At 45.0% G+C, this 12,508-nt stretch overlaps 1 long non-coding RNA gene across 1 annotated transcript; it reads left to right on the top strand.

The window, feature by feature from the left end:
- The first annotated feature begins 5,809 nt into the window (after positions 1 to 5,809).
- On the top strand, positions 5,810 to 12,254 carry LOC148132675 (uncharacterized). Its single transcript, XR_015746856.1, has 3 exons — positions 5,810 to 6,110; positions 9,756 to 9,851; positions 12,150 to 12,254. It is a non-coding gene; the product is annotated as an uncharacterized LOC148132675 (long non-coding RNA).
- The last annotated feature ends 254 nt before the right edge of the window (positions 12,255 to 12,508 follow it).

The following is a 12,508-nucleotide window of genomic DNA, read 5'->3' as shown; positions in this document are numbered from 1 at the left end:
CTATCTTGATCATTTTCACCTGATCCTGCGCGTATGCACACACACACACAGAGTCCCCGTCCTCTGGCCATGCAACATTATGTTGGAGGTCCGATCTGGGAAATCCCGTTGCCTCCCTTGCTATGAAGCCGCCTCTGTTTGCCAACTTGAATCACTGTGACTTCTGTTAATTTACCTTTTTAAAGCAAGTGTTTTCCCACAGCCTCGTGCACATTTGAAAAGAAAGCCATCTGCAGAAGGAGACCTTGCTCTTGTGTTGACAGACACAGCACTGTAAACAGATCCCTTTTTATGCAGCAAAGCTGTTCCCGACAGAATCTCGCAGACTTTGTTGCCGGTTAATTGTGCAATCATACCATAAGGATGGGCTCAAACTCAAGGGTTCTCTGTGGAAGCCAAAAATAAAAGGATGGAAGATAAAGCGTCTCTTGAAGCTCATGTCGCACAATTAAAGGCTGAACCACAAACTACCTAGCTGTCTAAATAGCCTGGCATGCTGCGGGAAACCATCCTAATAGCAGCATAACAAATCATTGCTATGCTTGGAGACAATCGGTACTCTGGAGAAAACTTGCCCCTCTTTCTCCCATCAACTCTGGGCTGTCATGATGCATAACTCAAATTTGATACAACATCTGCTTTTCAGTAATGAGCTATCACTCTTATCCTTCAACAATTATGCCCATTAATACCTTTCAGCCATAGGAAGAAAACTCAGGGATTTAGTTGCAAGCGTAAGTATCTTAATAGAGGATATCTCGTCGAGTCATTGCTGATGCTTAGCGACCGCATGGATAGATATATTCTCCAGGGTGGGCCCCTAACTGGTCTTTCAGGGCTTCTAATGGTGCAACCACTGCCACTCTAATGGAGTCCATCTAAAACACCTGAAGGCCAGACAAGGAATGATGGATGGAAACTGTTCAAGGAGAGATTCAACCTGGAAAGAAGGAGAAATTTTCTGACAGTGAGAACAATCAACCAATGGAACCAGTGCTGGGATTCAAAAAGTTTTACTACTGGTTCTGTGGGCGTGGCTTGGTGGGCGTGGCAAAATCCCCATTCCCTCCCCACCTCCCTAAACTGCTTTTCAGCTCCTTTCTCCTGTGCAGGGAATAAAAGAAGACCCAGTTGATCAGCTGGGACTTGGGAGGTAGGGAATAGATGGGGTGGGCAGGGCCAGTCAGAGGATTGTATTTGCCAGTTCTCCGAACTACTCAAAATTTCCGCTACCCGTTCTCCAGAACCGGTCAGAACCTGCTGAATACCACCTCTGAATGGAACGGCTTGCCTTCAGAAGTTGTGGGAGCTTCATTATTGGAAGCTTTCAAGGAGAGACTGGACTGCCATTGGTCAGAAATGGTGTAGGGTCTCCTGCCTGGGCAGGGGGGGCTGGACTAGATTACCTACAAGACCCCTTCCAGCTCTGTTAATCTGTATCTCCTTCTTTCCACCTTTCAAGGTTTATTGGAGGTTGTCAGTCATCCAGGTCGTGGTTGTCCCAAAGGTGCTTTTTTGAAAAAGACAACTGGACTTTGTTTTTTCCTTGAAGACATTTTGCTTCTCATCCAAGAAGCTTCTTCATATTCTTTGCAAGCATCTAGTTGTTAGCATGCTTTCTGAAAGTCATTCAGGCCACCTGGAGTTTATCTGTGCCTTTGAGGTCACCTGAACAGGGTCAACGGGTGTGGAACCTTCTCAGAACCGCTGAAGGGACTGTATTGTAAACAGGAGATGGGTCTTATCTAGGGGTGCTATTCTACCGGTTTGGCCTGGTTCTGCCGAGCCGGTAGTGGCGATGAGCAGTGGAGACCAAACTGGTTCTCTCCGCTGCTCTGCTTTTGGGCCCACCCGCCCACCTGGGCTCCCTTACTCACCTTTATCCTCTGCTTTTGAAGCACAGCTGCTGAAGTGACCGGGAGAGTGCAGGCTTGCATGAGGTGAGTTGGAACGCCTCTGCGCCTGCGCAAAGTACGCATTTGGTGTGTGTGCATGCAAAGTGTGTGCATGCGCACCAAGCGCGCCCACCAAGCCACGCCCACTGAACCGGTGGTAAAACATTTTGAATCCCACCACTGGTCTTATCCCCCCCCTCCCTGTTGACCGAGGGCTGTTTAGTCTTAATGTACAGTAAGTGGCTTCTTTGACCGTTCTCTCAGCGGTCCTTTCTGTCCAGCAAAGGGACTTTGCTGTCTTCAAAAGAGTGGCCTTTACCTTTTAAATGCAGGTGGACTGCTGAATCTTGTCCTGATGGGTTTGTCCTCCTATGTTGTGCCACACATTTGTGAAGCAGTTGCTTTGTTTCTCCAATGTGGGACATCTGTACGTGTCCCACCCCATTGTGTTGCCTATATCCCATTGCTCAGTATCAAGTCAGGATGTTTTATCCTTGGAGTGGACAAGCTTCTGCTTTTTTGGATTTAAAGTGTGTAGGTATATTTTGTGTTGTGACTCAGAGGTTTGAGCCTGCTCTGTTAGAAGACACAGGCTCGAGTGATGAGGAAGATTTGGCATTGAGGTTTGAGCCTGCTTTGCTGGAAGTTTCAGAATCATCTTCCTCCCCAGAATCTTCCTCCCTGGTTGTGCCTCAGGTGTTGGCAGATAATCAGGAGAGCGTGCCGGAGTCCTTGGCTGAGGATCAAGCCGAGGAATGTTGGTTTGATGCAAGGCAAAGACGCAGGCAGAAACGTGAAATACAACGTAAAAGGAAATGTCAAATCAGGGACTGAGAAAAGAGACTGACACGCCCCTCAGGGAATATAAGGAGGCGTGTTAGCTCTGAATCCCAGTTCGGGTCAACTTGTTTATTTGAGTTAGCAGTTTGGACAAATTATCTGTGCGGCGTTTGCCTCTGATTTATGGTTCTGCTCGTTATCGGACTTGGCAGGCAACTTCTGGAAGACTGCCAAGGACTGCTTCAGCCAAAGGAAATTAACTCTGTCGTTCCTGGTCCTGTCTGTTTGTGTATTTTCCTTTGGGAATTTGGACTCTCACCTCGTGGCCACAGGTGAGACAGAACATTTTGTTAGTTGAAAATCCTCCTGAGCTTTTCAGATATTCCTGGAACGACAACAAACGACAGCAAAAAACAAAGCAACGTTGTCACCAGGGTATTTTTATATAGCACCTTTGGGGTGTCCCAGCTTTAGAGTCTTCACAAGAGAGGCAGGTCTTCATATAACACATCTCAAGTAGGACATTTTAAGGACAAATAAAAAAAAATATGGTCATTTGTGCCTTGAGTGAAACTCTGGGTTGGTCTGCTCAATGTTTTATGGGTTCGATTTCTTGACTGCTCACTGTATTCGAAGCAGCAGGCAATCTGCTAAATCTCCTTGGTCATCTACTCAGCAGGAGAATCTTACTTGTGAGGAGTCCTTTCTTTCCAAGCAGGTTTATTTTAAAAAGGGACAATATTGTCTTTCCTACCATTAGAGATTTCTCTAGAGCAGAGTTCCCTAAACTTTTTGGCAATGTAGATTGGCCGGCGGGAGGGGAGGGATGATTTCACGGGAGTGGCCAGCAAGTGCACACAGCTCCATTGGTGCAAGTTGCGGGTGCACATGCAAAACTATGCCCTCCCCTCAACTGCCACCACTACGGTCTGAAGAGTAGAAAGGTTGAGTGTGGAACCACTGATCTAAGGTACAACAGGAAATAAAAACGTTTTAGCCTACATTTAAAATTTCATAAGGAGGCCTGGGGAGGAAAGCTATGGCCAATCTAGACAGCATACTAAAAAGCAGAGACATCACCCTGCCAACAAAAGTGCGTATAGTCAAGGTTATGGTTTTCCCAGTTGCAATGTATGTCTGTGAAAGTTGGACCATAAGGAAGGCTGAGCGCCAAAGAACGGAGGCCTTTGAACTCTGGTGCTGGAGAAGACTCCCTTGACGAGTCCCTTGAACTGCAAGGTCATCCAACCGGTCAGTCCAGGAGGAGATCAACCCTGACTGCTCTTTAGAAGGCCAGATCCTGAAGATGAAACTCAAAGACTTTGCCCAGCTCATGAGAAGGAAGGACTCCCTGGAGAAGAGCCTAATGCTGGGAATGATTGAGGGCAAAAGAAGAAAAAAGGGATGGCAGAGAAGGAGGTGGCTGGATGGAGTTGCTGAAGTAGTAGGTGTGACCTTAAATGGACTCCGGGAGATGGTAGAGGACAGGAAGGCCTGGAGGAATGTTATCCATGTTATCCCGCGATGGGTCGGATATGACTTCGCAACTAACAACAACAACAACAAATGAAGAAATATTTCATTCATTATAACACCTATGACACTTCATTCTAGCTGGCTACAGGTAGTCCTCAACTTACAACAGCCCAATTAGTAACCATTCAAAGTTACAATTGCACTGAAAAAAGTGACTTATGACTGTTTTTCACGCTTATGACCATTACAGAATCCCTACGGTCACATGATCAAAATTCGGATGCTTGGCAACTGACTTGTATTTATGACAGTTGTAGGGTCCCGGGGTCATGTGATCTCCTCTTGTGACCTTTTGACAAGCAAAGTCAGATTCAGTTCACAACTGGGCTACTGATTTAACAACTGCAGCGAGTCCATTAACAAATGCGACAAGGAAAGTCGTAAAATGGGGCAAAATTCACTTAACAAACATCCCACTTAGCCACCGAAATTTTGGACTCAATTGTGGTTGTAAGTCGACCTAGTTCATGCTTGATGAAGGCCAAACCCAAGCTAGCCTACCTTGTGTCATGTAAGGGAAACCTTAAAGACCGTGAAGATAGCAGAGAAACAGTCGTGGTGAGAATTAACGCCAAGAATCATAAGGAAGATTCCAAAGCCATGTTTGATGTTTCCTCCACAAGAAGGAGAGGGAAAATATTTAGTCCTACAACTCTGTCAGAGTTACATGGGAAACATTCAAAAGATAATGTTGGTAATAGTCCAAATTATTCTCATAACCGTGTCGTCTATCTTGGGTTGATTTCCTAATTTGTGTTGGAAACTCAGATAGAATAGTATTGCTCTCATTTTTTTTCAAATTAGCTAGCTGATCTTTTTTGGACCTGAAATGCCTGGGGGGAAACGAGAGACATTCGCAGAGGAATGGGGGAAAATCCCCCCCCCCACTCCTAAGATTGATCAGACAGACAGAGAACGCTTATCTGACTGCCCTGCGCAAGAGAACCGGGGCTTCCTGCTAACCCAGGCACTGCAGGCTAATTGACATGACATATTGGCTGGCACTCTTCCGGGGAGCGGCACGAAAGACGAGGCGCGCCATTCCAACTCCGCAATAATTACTGATTAAAAACTAGTTAAAAGGCAATGAAGACTGAAACATACATTAAACCAAATGACCCTCCTTTATAGCAAAGCCACAGATAGATTGGTGCGATCAGGAAATCGTCGCTTAAAATGTCCACAAACATTAATAGCTATTTGAATGTCCCCAAGATTTATGAGAAGGGCTTTTTGTTTCACCTGTTCACCTATGTTTTGTTTCACCGTTCCTGTTTCCTTCTCCGGGCCAAACCTTTCTATAGGCAAAAGCCTTTGTTTGGGCGGGGGGGTGGGGTTGTGCAGTGGTGGGCTGCTGCTGGTTCGGACCAGTTTGAGTGAACCGGTAGTTCCAGTGAGCAGTTGGCCCCGTCCACCCGTCCCTTCCCTTTCCTCTGTCAGCGTTCCAGAAAACCTCCACTCCAACCAATAACTCCGAGACAGAAATCTTCTCAAAATTCTTTTTATCTGGATAGTAAACTGGCACAAACTGGGGAATCCTGAATCTGAAAGCTTCCTTGCAATAAGTAAAAACTACAAATCCATCCCTTGCACCCATCATCACATCACATGCCCCAATCACCGTCCCAACTTGAGACTTCCCCTCACTTATGCACAAAATAACATGACCTTGAATGAGAAAAAGAATGTTATTACGTCTAACTACGTACACTCCAAGAAATTCCCCCCCCTCCCGCTTTCCCAGGCTCAAAATGTGGCAGCGTGGGAGCATCTGGTCTCAATATGGCTTCCAAAGCTGACATCCTGCCCTATATTTCCCTGTTTTTAGGTCAGCTGATTCGCATGGAACAACGGATTGCCATGCCTCAGCTGTTTTACTCACCAGCTCTGACATAGAAGGTAAGTTTTTAAGCTTAAAATGGGCGGCTTTTAAATGTTACGCGCAAATGCACTCACCGAATCGATTGTTAAACCGGTTACAGCCCACCACTGGGCAGGGGGGGGGGGTTGAACCCCTCGGACTTGCAAGACATAAGTCATTATTTCTAAGCCTCTATACTAGGGTGTCAAACTCAAGGCTCACAGGCCGAATCCTTGCTTAGATCTGACCTGTGGGGCCACCCTGGAAATGGCGAAGGACCAGCCCGTGATGTCTCTACCAGCAAAAATGGAGCTCAGGAGGGCCTTGTGCAGAGTGCTTGGCCCTCCTGACATGAGTGATGGCGGCCTGGCCACGCCCACCCTGGCCACGCCCCCTCAAACACAACCCTGATGCGGCTCTCAATGAAATTGAGTTTGATACCCCAGCTCTATACAGGTTACAACCTATGATCACAATTGAGGCCAAGATTTATGTTGCTGAATGACAAATTTGTTGAGTGAGTTTTTTTGCCCCATTTTATGACTTTTCTTGCCACGTTAAGTGAATCGCTGCAGTTGTTAAGTTAAATTTGGACACTTGGCAACTAGCATGTAACGGTTGCAGTGTCCCAGGATTGTGTGAACAGCTTTTGCGACTTTCTCACAAACATGGTTAACCGGGAAGCCAGATTCACTTAACAATCCTGTTACTAACTGAATGACCGCAAAGTTAGTGGGGAACTACAACTGCGGCCATTCACTTAACAACTGTGGCAAGAGAGGTCATAAAATGAGGCAAGGCTCACTTTACAGCCGTGACACTTAGCAACAGACATTTCGGGCTCAATTGTGGCCATCAATCAAGAATCACCTGTAGGTAATAAACTTTAAATCTGATCTGCCAGTCAAACCAAAACACATTAATTGAGATTATAACCACCATTACTAGAGCCCAGGAAAATCAACTTCTGAAAAGCCAGCCAGGAGCAGAAAAAAAATCCCCTTTCAGATAGGCTTTGAGCAAAAAAAAAACAGTTCCATTTTGTCTTTAATCCATACTTTTTCATCCCATGGGAGAACCTGTGGCACAAAGCCAGTTAGGAAAAGCACAGTTTCCAGCTCTGGGAAACATATAACAGTCTAGGAATTGCTAAATGAAGATAGAGTCTTATTTATATTTTATGGGACATGATCTGAGTGGAAGTATCTTTAATTATCTTTACATTGCTATCCTGGGTCCTATTTCCCGCTACCTTGTTCTGTGGACATTACTGCATTCTTCTTCCCCATTTTGCTAATCTGTTACTTTGCTCCTCATGAGTAAACCAGTGCAAATTCCTCTGAAATTAAATATTGGTGCATACTCTCTTTGGGCATGACATCATGCAATAAAGCAGTATGGAGAATTAGGGCATCAGGGCAGTAGAGAGAATCCCTCCTGAAGAAGCCAGTGTCCCAGTCCCAACCAGTTTGGGGTAGTGGTTAAAATAACAGATAACAGATAATCAGAGGTGGAAGGGACCTTGTAGGTCATCTAGTCCAACCTCCCGTTCAAGCAGATCCTACACCATTTCTGACAGATGGGAGTCCAATCTCTTCTTGAAAGTCTCAAGTGATGGTGCTCCCACAACTTCCGAGGGCAACTTCTGTTCCATTGGTTGATTGTCCTCACCGTCAGAAAGTTTCTCCTTATTTCCAGGTTGAATCTCTCCTTGTTCAGTTTCCATCCATTATTCCTTGTCTGGCCTACAGGAGCTTTAGAAAATAGCTTGACCTCTTCCTCTCTGTGGCAGCCCCTCAAATATTGGAAGGCTGCTATCATGTCTCCCCTGGTCCTTCTCTTCACTAGACTAGCCATGCCCAATTCCTGCAACCGTTCTTCATATGTTGTAGTCTCCAATCTCCTAATCATCCTGGTTGGTCTTCTCCACACTCTTTCTAGAGTCCCAACATCTTTTTTATATTGTGTGATCAAAACTAGATGTATTACTCTAGATGTGATCTTACTAAGGCTTTATAGAGTGGTGTTAGTACCTCACTTGATCTTGATTGTATCCCTCTGTTAATGCAATTTAGGATTGCATTGGCTTTTTTGGCTGCTGCCACACACTGCTGGCTCATGTTTAGCTGCTTGTCCACTAAGACCAAGATCCTTCTCACAGTTACTGCTATTAGGCCTGGTGGTTGCTTAGAAACCAGGAGATGGTGAGTTCTAGTTCTGAATTAGACATGAAAGCCAGCTGCATAACTTTGGACCAATCACTCTCTCTCAGCCCAATCCACCTCACAGGGTTGTTGTTGTGGGGAAAATAGGACAAAGAACGAGTATTAGATATGTTCACTGCCTTCAGTTACTTATGAAAGCAATAGAGGCAGGATACAACAATCTGATAAATAAATAAATTCTTGTGAATTCATAGACATCCCATGAGCTCAGCTCTGACAATTTTTTCCCCCTTTACATTGATTTGTTGCTGGATATTTTGCCAGCCAGGATGGCAGCTGACCCAAAATCCCTTTCCCACAAGCAAACGCCTGCTAGCCACATTTATTTATCCACACATAAATATGTGGATAAATCCGCACATACCCCATCCCATTCGAAGTAAATCTGGAAATTCAGAGAAGCATTATTTCAGCGCATTATGCAGCATTGCCAAAATAAAGAACAAAATGGAAATATTATAGGTGTGGGCTGGAGGATTGACAACCCTGGAATATCTGCATTGGCAAAGAGTTTGACTTTCAAAATGAAGACATAATTCCAATGCTAATAGAGGGGGAAAAATGGAGAAATCACCCGATCTCGACTGGAGAACAATCTGCAAAACGTGTCCCTGTGATTGATTGAGCTCCCATTACTTCAACTTGCCTACCCTTCCCTTGGAGAAGAGGGAAAATAAGAGGTGTATTTTTCTACTACGGGTCTTCTTATAGCAGGTTGCCTGTGGCTGATATATTGAGGTGAATGAAGCGACGGGGACTTGCTTTAATGCTCAAACCAGAGCAATTTCATTCTTTGGAAGAGAATCCCTGGTTCATACTTAACTCAAGGTTGCCACAGTGTGAGAGAAAACACAATCTGGTCGAGACTTTTTTTTTAAAAAAAAGACCAATTTATTAACCATCTAAACAAAGACATTATCACAGGTAGCTTCTCTGGTGAAAAAATGCAAGTCTCCTTTGTACCAGATCTATCAGCAAAAAAAGGAGGAGGAGGAGGAGGAGGAGGAGGAGGAGGAGGAGGAGGAGGGACTGTACAAATTAGTTCTCTCTCTCTCTCCTCCCTCCCTCCCTCCCTCCCTCCCTCCCTCCCTCCTTCTCTTCTCCCTCCCTCCTTCCTTCCTCCTTCTTCTCTCTCTCCCTCCTCTCTCTCTCCCTCCTTTCCTCCCTCCCTCCCTCCCTCCTTCTTTCTCCCTCCCTCTCCTCTCTCTCTCTCTCCCTTTCCTCCCTCCCTTCCCCCTCCCCCCTCTCTCACATGTATTTGGTATCTGTTTGGACAAAACCTGACTCCCTGCGAGCATCCATTTGGCTCTGAGCTCAGAGCTAATTAGGACATCTAGTCTGACCTTCGCTAAGTGGTCACACGGCTTTGGAGGTGCTTAACTAAGCTTAGAATCCAGTCAAGGATGACCCCTGGGGCGAATGATTCAGCCCATCTCTCTCTCTCTCTCCCTCTGGCAGCCATCTTCCATTCCCTGCTTGAAAGAGATGCAGCCCTCCCCACAGGAGCAACCCCTACGATGCTCAGATAAACCTCACGGCCGTGCCGTCATCTTGGTAAGGTTCAGATGCACCATCACACAACACTTGCACAATCCTCTTAACAGATTTTACAGATTAACAAGAGTTGGAGGGGACCTTGCAGTGGTGGGATTCAATTTTTTTTAACTACTGGTTCAGTGGGCGTGGCTTGGTGGGCGTGGCAGGAGAAGGATGCTGCAAAACCCCCATTCCCTCCCCATCCCACTAACCTGCTTTCCAGCTCCGTTCTCCTGGGCAGAGCAACTAAAGAAGACCCAGACGATCAGCTGGGATGCGGGAGGCAGAGAAGAGATGGGGGTGGAGGTGGTAATTGCTGGTTCTCTGAACTACTCAAAATTTCCGCTACCGGTTCTCCAGAACTGGTCAGAACCTGCTGAATACCACCTCTGGGACCTTGTAGGTCATCTAGTCCAACCCACCCACCCCCCAGCCCAGCAGGAGACCTTACATCATTTCTGACAGATGGCCATGCAGTCTCTTCATGAAAGTTTCCAGTGATGGAGCTCCCACCAGTTCTAAAGGCAACTTTTGCTCCATTGGTTGATTGTTCACACTATTCTCTCAAATAGTATAAATTCTCTTGCTTGAGCAGCGGGCTGGACTAGAAGACCTCCAAGGTCCTTCCTTCATTCTATTCTATTCTCACTGTCAGAAAGTTTTTCCTTATTTTTGGGTTGAATCTCTCCTTGTTCAGTTGCCATCCATTATTCCTTGTCTGGCCTTTGGGTGCTTTGGAAAATAGCTTCACCCCTTCCTCTCTGGGGCAGCCCCTCACAAATTGGAAGACTGTTATCATGTCTCCCCTGGTCCTTCTCTTCCCTAGACTAGCCAAGCCCTGTTCCTGTAACCGTTTATCATACGTTTTAGTCTCCAGTCCCCTAATCATCCCGGTTGCTCTTCTCTGCACTCTTTCCTCCATTTGGCCAAGCAGAAAGGGAGAGGGACATGTTTTGCCACTTGAGCTGAAGCAGGTTTTAGACAGAAGGTGCCTCTGATCAGTTTGATGTAGTAGTAAGATATCAGGTGACTGTGAGTTCTAGTCCCACTTAGGCATGAAAGCTGACTGGATGACTTTGAGCCAATCACGAAGAGACCAAGTGTTCTAGTCCTGCTTTAGGCATAAAAGTTAACTCGGTGATTTTGGGCCAATCACCAGAAGATTGGGAGTTCTAGTCCCGCCTTAAGCATGGAAGTCAGTCCGGTGGATTTTGGCCAATCACCAGGAGTCCGTGAGTTCTAGTCCCATTTTAGGAATGAAAGTTGACAGGGTGACTTTGAGCCATTCACACTCCCAGCCCAACCCACCTCACAGAGGTGTTGTGGGGAAAATGGGAGGAAGAAGCAGTATATATGTTTGCCGCCTTGACTTAGTTGTAAAGTAACAAAGGTGGGATAAATATTAAACAAATAAATATATGAGGAATAAAGTCAAACACGAATGGCTTTGGTAAACTGGTAAAAAGGCAATTCTGTTTTTTTTTTTTTCTTTTAGAGGGGAAGGAGGGGAAGAAGACATTTAGCCGAAGCCAGTGGGAGGGGTGGGGTGGGGGTGAATATTATATAAGAATGTTTCTTTTACAATTTGGGGTGGTGGGAGTGATTCGTGCCCAACTTTTGCAGGGATGCTCAAACGATTTGCAACCTCAGAATGCTTGTCACATCTTGATGAGTCTAATTCCTCATTCCATGCCATTCCTGAATACCTATTTAAGTATATTCCAGCAGCTGTTTATAATAAATAATATTGATTTATTACAGAAAAAGGGTTTGGATACATTATGCGGAATTTATCTCAGGGACAAATAATACGTTTTATTCTTACATACATGATTGCTTTGAGATATCATGAATTACCCAACAGAAAGAGCAAGCAAACTGAAGCTGTCTGATGACCTTGCAAAGGAAAGAGACAGCTAACCAAAAAAAAAAAAAAAAACCAGCTTATTGTTGGTTCAGGGTTTTATTTTATTTGTAGGAAAGGTACTGGCATAATAAAGAACACTGTTGATATTAAGAGTTTCTAGTATTAGTACGAAGGGCAGGCTGAGGCTTCCTTAAATAGTAGAATTTAGAAGCTTCTATTCAGCCCACAGTTGGTTCAACCTATGTTTTTAATAGATGATACATTCCAGTTGTAAAGATCATTCTATGCAGAAAGAATGTATAGCAACCATTCCAAGTTACAGCATTTCTGAAAAAAAAAAAAACTTTACAACCTATGCTCACATTTATGACCTTTGCAATGCTCCCTCAGTCACATTACAGTAGTTTGTATTGTCTTGTGCCTAACCTGTTGCTTTTGTTCTCTTGCAGAGCAGAGGGATTGAAGAAGAAGGGATTAAAGAGAGTAAGCAGACATACAGGAGAGTGCAGATAGAAGCTGCTTGTTAGTTTTCCTTTGTTTTCCCCTCCCATCCTCCCCCCACCCCCGCACTTTATTCTTTTTTGTGTTTTTCTTAGTTTATGTTAGTTTTTCATCTTTGTTTTTTAAGCTTCAATAAAAATTATTATTTGCAAGAAATTGCTTGTTTTTTCTTGGACTCTCCCCTCAGCAGAGCAGAGATTGCAGAGGAAGGGATTACAAGAGAGAAAGAAGATACACAGTGGGAAATACACAGGACTTTTTGCACAGCATACAAAAACCCAAGGTGTGAAACTGATTAATCTTGTCA

Source organism: Notechis scutatus, chromosome 1 (assembly GCF_049901735.1).
Source record: "Notechis scutatus isolate UNSWTSFEM ecotype Mainland chromosome 1, rNotScu1.2, whole genome shotgun sequence".
In the NCBI taxonomy this organism is placed as follows: Eukaryota; Metazoa; Chordata; class Lepidosauria; order Squamata; family Elapidae; genus Notechis; species Notechis scutatus.
The sequence above is the reverse complement of the archived record's forward strand: the minus strand, read 5'-3'. Positions and strand labels throughout refer to the sequence as shown.